Raw genomic sequence first — 9692 nt, forward strand, 5'->3', positions numbered from 1 at the left:
AAGAAAATGGAACACTTGGAGTGAAACTCCAGGGGCATAAATCCGTACCAGAGGGATTGCCCTTGTGCAGTCCAGGCTGCAGTTGCTCTGGAAGGTCTTCATTCTGGAACAGTCCTGAGATTTCTGGGAAACAACATCTATGTCTTGATCCCTAAGCTACTTCCAGTCTTCTCTCACTTATCACAGCCCCAAACAAAATTGCTCCAAGACTTTGAAATCTCTAATAAGAGCTAGGCCAGGTTAAAAGCACTGCCCTGAATACTTACCTGTCAGGGGAGATACCATGATGGTTTTCCCAGGGCAAGTTTCATCCATCCAAGTTGGAAACGCTGACCTCTGCGATTTACCCAACTGTGGGAAACTTGACTGCATAATTGGTGATAGTGGCGGACTGTGTTCTCACTTTCCCCTGGAAAAGTAAAAAAACGCTTCCTTGAGGCAAGTACAGAGAAACATTTCTTGGGGTTTAATTTCAAAGTTGGGAAGATTGGGTTGAAAAGAAATCAATAATTTGGTATTGTAGGTTCACATTCATACCATATCATTAGGAGAAATAAACAACTTCCACACAGCAGGAAATGATCCTTCTTTGCATCAACATGGTAATATTAGGGAGGAGAGGAAGGTGACTCAGATAATGCTGACATTATTTTGACTTGTTACAGCGGTTACTACCATTGTTCCTAATGGATAATCAAAGCATCAGGATGTTAAAACACATTTATGATTGCCGAGAAGATGGAGCCTCTGCTCCTGTAATTTTCTGCCTGTCTTAGGGTCAATCTGTTTTATTATCAACATCAATTAAACTCTTTCTCTGTTTGTTTTGTTCATAGGCTGCAGCAACCATACTGTGTTCTTCTCCCACAAGTAACCATCCTTTTAAATGTCCGATAAAAATATGACATCCAGGCCATTTGAGTCCACCAAAAAAGGGGCCACTATATTTTCTCTCTCCCACACACACACGCAGACACGCACTTTCCACTTTCCTTCACACACACCCATAAACATCTTTCCCTTTTTCCTCATTAGAAAAAATGATCGGTATTAAACAAGGATTAACTTACATTTTTAAAAAAGAGCAATGAAAATCTATTTGCAATTCTGAAATACATTTTGATTGTATCTACAATTGTTTACACTATTTCAAAGAGGATATGGTCCCAAGAGCACATAAAATATTTAAAAAAGAATAATAAAACTTTTATCAAATAATTTTCTGTCCAATTATGCTAAATGTTTTTCTCATAAATATTACTTTGTAGCATAATTGTTGAGTGGGTACATCATTTAGAATTCCACTTACTAAGTAGGGGAAATAATGATTTAATTACCAAAATTAATGCTAACCAAATGAAGTATGTAGTCTTAATTATACTTTAAAATATTGATATCGATTCCTGGTAGAAAACGCAAAGATATTTTCTGCTTTTGATAAATTAATAAAATAACGTTAAGTAATTGTCAGTAATATATTTTTTGGATCTTAAGTAAACATCCACCTAGTCAGTGCACCAGCTGGGGAAAAATCAGTTAAAAGACAGTCCTGTGAGGCTAAAGTAGAAAATTGTACAAATCAATATATATATCATCTTGAAATGAAAAATATGAACTAATTGTTACAAAGCAGGAGCTCACAAATTGGCAAGAATGTCTATCACAGGAAGTAATCTATTAGCTTCTAGACTAACCAGGTGCTATCTCTAACAGAATTGAATAATTGGAAGAATTTAATCATTTTCCAATGAACAATTATCAAATTAATTGCCTTCTCTGGACCTTTCAGTTAAGGTTAGAATCTCACTGATGAAATCTTCATCAAACATTGCCAATGAAAACCATATTTATACAGGAGCTTTGAAAGAGTTCCCAATGGTCACAGTCGAAATAATTTAAGCAAAAATAAATAAATAACAATAGCATCTGATTTTAACAAAGAATAAGATAATTATCCTTGAGTCCATATTGATTTTATTTTTTTATCTTAATACTTAGAATTTTTGTGCAATAAATGTTTTTCTCTTGACGTACAGTTCAATTCATTTTAACATATGTATAGATCTGTGTACCCACTACCACAATCAAGATAAGGAACAGTTCTATCACAACACAGAACTCACTGTGTGATTCTTTTAGCACAAGTTAGGAGTCACTTCCTCCCTGATCTTACTTCTGGCAACCACTGATTTGTGCTCTAAAATCATAGTTTTTTTTTCTTTTCAAATGGCATACAAATGGAATCACATAGCATATAAACTTCTAAAACTGGCTTTTTCACTCAGCCTAATGCCTTTGAGATTCATGCAAATTGTTGCATACTTCAGCAGTTTGTTCTTTTTTGTTACTGGGTAGTACTCCATGGTGTGGATATGCACAGTTTGTTTATCCACTTACCAACTGAAGGACATTTGGGTTCTTTCCAGTTGTTGTTTTTTTTTTTAAGATTGGCATCTGAGCTAACAGCTGTTGCTGATCTTTTTTTTCTTCCTTCCTCTTCCCAAAGCCCCACAGTACACAGTTGTCTACTCTAGTTGTAGGTCCTTCTGGCTCCGCTATGTGGGACTCCACCTCAGCATGGCTTGATGAGCCGTGCTGGGTCTGTGCCCAGGATCAGAACGGGGGAAACCCTGCGCCGCCAAAGTGGAGCACGCAAACTTAACTGCTTGGTCACGGGGCCAGCCCCTCCAGTTGTTTTTTGTTTTGTTTTGTTTTTGCAAATATGCGTAGAGCTGCTATAAACATTTTTGTACAGATGTTTGTGTAAACATAGTTTTCAGTTCTCTGGGCTAAATACGCAGGAGTGGGATTGCTGGGTCATATAGTAAGTGTATGTCTAACTCTATAAGAAACTGCCAAAACGTTTTCAGAGTAGCTATACCATTTTGCGTGTCCACCAGCAATGTATGATCTCCACCTTGTCTGCGTGCTTGCCAACTCTTCACAGGGTCAGTATTTTTTTTAATGTCATTCTAACAGATATGTAATGTATCTTATGATGATTTAAATTTGCATTTTCCCTAAAGGCTAATGAGGTTGAACATATTTTCATGTGCCTTTTGCCGTCATTGTGTCTCTTTTTGTGGGTGTTTGTTCAAGTTCTCTGATCAGTTTTTAAATATATTGTTTGCTTTTTTATTGTTGAATTTTGAGAGTTCTTCATATATTCTGAATACATTTCATTTGTTGGATTTGTAATTTGCAAATGTTTTTACCCAGTCTGTATCTTGTCTTCATTTTCTTAAAGTATCTTTCATAGAGCAAAAGTTTTAAATGTTGATAAAGTCTAATTTATCTTTTCATTTTCTTTTATGGATCATGCTTTCAGTGTCATAGTTAAGACTTCCTCGTCTACCACCAAGCTGCATAGATTTTCTTCTAAAACTTCTATAGCTTTACTTTTTACATTTAGCTCCATGATCCATTTTGAGTGAATTTTCATATAAGCTGTGAGGTTTAAGCTGAAGTTCATAATTTTTCTGTTCCTTTCATCCAAGTGCTGTCCCTTTACCAATGTCACAGTGCCTTAATCACTGTAGCTTTATAGAAAGCCTTAAAATCAAATAATGTGATTCCTCAAAATCTAGTCATTTTTTTTTTCTTTTTAGGAAGATTAGCCCTGAGCTAACATCTGCTGCCAATCCTCTTTTTGCTGAGGAAGACTGGCCCTGAGCTAACATCCATGCCCATCTTCCTCTACATTATATGTGGGACGCCTACCACAGCATGGCTTGCCAAGTGGAGCCATGTCCACACCCGGGATCCAAACTGGCGAACCCCAGGCCGCCGGAGCAGAACATGCACACTTAACCACTGCGCCACTAGGCCAGCCCTCAAAATCTATTTTTCTTTATCAGACTGGTATAAATAAATATTTGAATAAATAAGTAAATGGAGAAAAAGGAGTAAAACTTTCTTATAGAAGAATTGAAAATAATATAGAAGGAATGAGAAAAATATAAAATCACCAATAGACCACCACAGTAAAGATTTCTATAGGCAATATCCATGGATGAATGCTAAAACTTTTAGTTCCTGAAACACTAAGGAGAAACACTGCATGGGCTCTAGGTATCTTCCCAAAATATTTATATTACTATGGTGGTTTTAACATAAATTTCCAATCCTTTGATACTCCTCCCTGAACAAGATGGAGTTTAACTCTCCTCCCCTGGAGTGTGAGCTAGATTTAATGACTCACTCATAACAAATAGAATATGGAAAGGTAAAAATCAGAATTTTATTGTGGCGAAACTCAGCAGACGGCACTTTAACCAAGTGATTGTGGTTAGCATCACCTGTAATAAATCATGTTGAAATCAGCTACCCTGATAGGATGCAATGAAAAGGGAACACCACCTCTGTGTTATACTTTCCTATAATGCATAACCCTCAATCCAATCATGAAAAAACATTAGACAAACCCAAATAGCTATAAAATAAAGACCAGTACTCTTCAAAAGTGTCAAGATCATGAAAGACAAGAAAAGACTAAGGGACCATCAAACATCGGACAGAACTTATAGAGACATGAAGACTAAATGCAAAATGGTATCCTGCATAAATACAGGAAATGAAAAACCAGAGAAAAAGTTGGTTAAAAAAAATCCTCATAAAGTCTATAGTTTAATTAATATCATTGTACCAGTGTTAATTTCTTAGTTTTGCTAAATATATCGTGGTTATATAAGTTGTTAACATTTGGGGAAGATTTGTGAAGGGTATAGTGAATTCTTGGTACTATCTTTGCAACTCTTCTGTAAATCTAAAATTATTTTAAAAGAAAACTTCTAAAAAACATCTTTCCCTTTGTTCAGTTATAAATACCAAAGCATTAACCACCAAAACATTAACATTCTTTTTGTTTACATTCTCTATTAAAGGACTCAATCATAGACATAAAACAATCCTTTCACTCACAGAAAACTTAAATTTTTACATTTCCAATTTGTCACATTTTTAGTGACACCCAGCAGTGAATAAGAAGTCCATATTGAGTATATGATCTGCTGTTAGAAAGTGTACTATATACTCTTGCAGTATATATCTATTGCTTTTGCCAATATTTTCTCAATTTTCCTTTCATTTGATAAAAACACCACAATCTTCCATGGGGAACCCCTCTCCCCCACTCTCAGTTCATTTGATTTTGGACAGGGTTGTTTCAGGGTAGGTATAAAGTTTAAGACTAGACCTTGAATGTGTTTCATATGCCTGGCGCTAATAATGGATGCCAGGATGAGTACATGACTTTTGGTAGTTCAATCAGGGCTAATCTTGGGACATTTTTTAAGTGCCTGGAAAATAACTGTCTCTCATTGCACTGAACTGTTAGGATTGAGATAATCTTAATCACGAAGCTATTGGGACCCACTAGATGGAGTCTGGAGATGAAATCAACACAGTGGAAAGCAGAGCCAAGAGATAAGGAGATTGAGAACGAGAAATATCTGGTTTGACGACATTATTTAAGCCACTTTAATTAGCTATGTCTAAAGATCATTCTGGAAAACTTACCCCAGACTTTCTAGTTTTATGAGACAATAAATTCCTTAATTCCCATTTTGTAACTTTTGAGGGGATTGGATGAGATCATACACAATTTGCATCAGAAAAAGTCCTTCAAAATTATCAATGTACGTGCTGGATAAAATAAACCTGAGGTACTTATTTGTGTCCTTTGTAGACAAGAGATGAAGCAATAATGACTTATTTTGAACCCTAATGATTTATTCCATGTCCATTCTATTTAAAGGTGAAGTATAAAATAAGTCATCTTTCCTTTCAGTTGCACACAACACAGAATATATTATAAGAGAGCACATGACACATATCCTGGTAAAGAACAATGTAATCCATCAATGCTATAAAATTAGTAGATAATATGTGTGTATTATTCAATAACGAGAGTGAATACATTGGATAGCATCTAGAAATGAGCCCCAAACGTCTTAGAGAGTTCAAAGTCAAGAATCTATACAATCTAGCATAGGATATAAATAAACTTTAAAATTCTGGAACCAAATTAAAGAAGAAGCCATAGAAATAGAGGGTTTTATAGAGGCAAGACTTAAATCAAATAAAACCATGTCCCTGCACTTATGCCTTCACTCATCTACTCAGTAGAAACTTCATGTATTAAGAAGAGTACGTTTATATCACCTGCCTTCTTATGCAATCTATGCTTCAGTTCCATACAATTTCCCCAATTAATCTGAAATACCATATTGAGTATCTAACTCATATTTTAAAGTGTAAAAAAAATGAACTCATTCCATTCTTTTATGTTGGGTCATTTTTGACATCCTCAAAAGAAAAACTCTCCTTTTGAGAAAAGATGTCTAAATTGAGTATATCGTTTTAACAGACTTCTTCCTTGGAAAACTATATCAGGTATGCTAACATTACGTCCATAACATGCAGGTACCATAATTTTAAAATCAAGAACCACTAGATTCCTTTTCAAGTAAACCATTTCAGTATTCTTTAAATTTCCTTCTCTTGACAAACCGCTTTCCCCCTCCCACTCTATTTACCCAACTGGTTCACAAATTAAGTTGCATAAAAATCTACATGGAAGATTTACAAGAGCTCAGTAAGAGGACTGGCAGATGTTCTTCAATTCACTCTTTGAGCGGGAAGGGCATGTGGAAATGGCACTGGTTTGAATGACATTTGGAGTAATGGCCTGCCATTCTGCTGGCACTTTTAGTGTTAAGCAAGTGATCTGCAAAGTAAAGTGGATTCACAGTTAGAGTCAGCACCAGTGCACAGGTCGCCCGTAAAAATAGAAGATTCCATTATTCTTCGAGTTCCCTAGAGGGAGCAAGGTCTCTAGCATCATTACCAGGACTAAATCTGACTTTTCTACCTCCCCTAATTTCCTCCTAGTAATTATAGGTCAAGCACTCTTTTGTAAATTATAAAACCTTTGTTCTTATCAAAAATGAATAGCTGAGGAAAAAATTATAAAAAAGAGTCCAAGGAAAAAAATTTCAATTAGAAAACCAAGCTAATTTGGTATGACCAAAGACTGTCAGGCACACTGACAGCGCTCTGTTATACACTCATTTGGGCTCTTTCAAATTAGTTATGTTAATGTCCTGTGAGTGAATGTAACACTTGGATGGGACAAGATTTCTGCAATTAATTTCTGCAGTCAGTGGAGAGACAAGCAAATTTATTTTCCCCCTCTCTGGGAATTCATAGTGGAGGGTGTGAGGTAGCGAAAGTGCATTTAGGAACGGAGTACAAGCTAAACACAAGCCCTAAATAAAGCAGAAACAATGGGAGCCAATGCCTCCTCATTCATTCAATTGACAATGTTTTGCAGCTTAAACCTGTTTTATTAATTATGTTTGACATTTCCTTAATTAGTTTCATTTACACCAAATCAATCCCTACTGCTGTATGGCATCATTTATCATTTTGAAAAATTTGCATACTGAGTGCTGACTTTTCCTACTTAATTATACATTAAAAGTGTCAAGCGCACTTGCTGCCTGGCATTATCTGCCTCAGAAAGGTTTGTGGCTGGACGGTGATGGTATTAATCATTAAGAGCCCCCAAGTGCTGCTGGGTAATATCTGGGGAGTAGAGTGGCTCTCATTTTAACGCTAGAGAGCAGAAGTGCTTTTGTAAAATGACCCAGAGCAAAAACAAAATAAATGACCTAAAACATCCGGTGTACTGTAATGCTTTGCTCTTTCAATAAAAATATGCTTTGGTGCGAAGGTTTACTATTAACTATTCATTTTCTGTAAATTTAAACACTACAAATACACTAGTAGTAAATTTGTGATCTCAGCCTGGACTTGAAAACAAGATATTTTGGTTGAATATATAAAAGTGGCTTGGTAGCATACGTTCCAATATGTGCCAACTCAAACGTGTTACTTTACAAATGAAAGGTAGAAAATATAGTATATTGCTAATACAGTGATTGATGTTGCTCATTTCTTTTCTCCTTATAACTTTCAATGAATAAGCAACTATATTTCACTAAACAGCATGAAGTACAACTGAACAGAGCATGGCTAAAAATCTAATACTATAATAGAGCTTCGTTTGCACATTCTAATAGTTAGATTTCAATATTATGGAATTTTCCGTAATGAAAAAATTACAAGACTGTACAATTTTTAAGCACAAAGCATGATCGTGAGCCATAGCAATGAAAGAGTTAACGAGAACCTGTTTGTAAATTGCATATCAACTATGCCTTGCTTCATGTCAGGACCGAAACTTAGTGCAGTTAATATTCAAATTCATTTTCAAATGCTTGTCCATTAACATAATATATGCCACTTTGCAAGCCTGGTCAGAGAAATCTGTAACTAAATAATTTTCAAGTTTCCTTCATATCAGATGCATTATATGCAGTGTGAAATTATTTCCCCACTCTGTCCCTTTGCTGAACAGCAGAGAAGCAACACACAATATAGTAGATATTACTGCAAGTGCAACACATTCTTTAGGAGCTAATATATAGGCAGGAAAGTTTATAATTGCTAATTTTAAGTGAGCATTTAATTGCATAGTTTATGTATAATTGTAAGGTTAATATGCAATTGCAATACAGCATTACTTAAAACAGAAAAGAGGAATGTATACAGCACAAATGTATTTATGCAAATATTATAAATAACTCATTTATGTTTTCAGTTAAATATGCTGTGTTTTTAATGATGTCATCATTAAATGTACTTGTTTCTTCTCACATGAAAATAATTTAATAATGAAAAAAATACATCTAATTTAAATATTTAATGTTGGAAAACACCAAAATGATCCATGTATGTGGTGAGGATTTGGTCAAATTTTAAAAATAATGTTGAAACCAATAGTATAGTTTTTATATGCCTTATATTTCCCAAATTTTATATCTTTAAATCTATACCTATAGTCTTTCTTGCCCTTTCAAGTATGGTCCTCCATTCTAGTTACAAATTTTAAAAGGGCAAATAACTTTTCTCATCAGGAAAGAATAATAAAATATCATAAATAATAATGATGATCATGATAATAAGAGATAGCATATTTTAACACTGAGTATGGCCCAGTCACTGTGCTAAATGTTTTCTATTTATTCTCTTTATCCTCACAATAATCTTATGAGACAGATATATGATTACTCCACCAAAGCTAACAATTTTAAGTAACCAGTCGAAGATCACAGATCTACGTGGCAAAGTTCAGTGCCACAAAAAGATTGCCCATCCAGCGTCCATGTTCTCAGTGATTTTGCTGAACTACATATGTTCATAATATTCCAAAAACTTCTAGAGGCATGTGTGCCATGGTGAAAAGGATATTAGCTTTTGAGTCTGACTGATATTCTTAAATCTAAGTCTATCAATTACTAATTACATGACTTTGGGCAATTTACTTAAATCTTTTGGGCTTTTTTTCTCATCTATAAGTTGGGGTCAGCATACCTGTTTCATACGGTTGTTGGAAGAAGTAAAAATTGGTCTCATCATAGTACATACGTCATAAAGGTGACTTGTCCTGTCCCTATCAGATGTAAAACATCTGTTTACATTTGACCCTTCACTGAGAATTAAGCCGTCCTGTGTCAGTTTTGTTCCCCAAGCACCTAGAACAAGGTTGGGCACATTGTAATATCCATCAATGAGTCTGCGTGAGGGCAATATTTTATACTGTTGAGTCTGCAACTGATCCCCTCTCT

The 9692-nt window shown here is 35.1% G+C and overlaps 1 pseudogene; it reads left to right on the forward strand.

The window, feature by feature from the left end:
- The first annotated feature begins 258 nt into the window (after positions 1-258).
- Positions 259-412, forward strand: LOC111767995 (U1 spliceosomal RNA; annotated as a pseudogene).
- Positions 413-9692: the final 9280 nt, after the last annotated feature.

This window comes from Equus caballus, chromosome 14, assembly GCF_041296265.1.
Source record: "Equus caballus isolate H_3958 breed thoroughbred chromosome 14, TB-T2T, whole genome shotgun sequence".
Classification (NCBI taxonomy): Eukaryota; Metazoa; Chordata; class Mammalia; order Perissodactyla; family Equidae; genus Equus; species Equus caballus.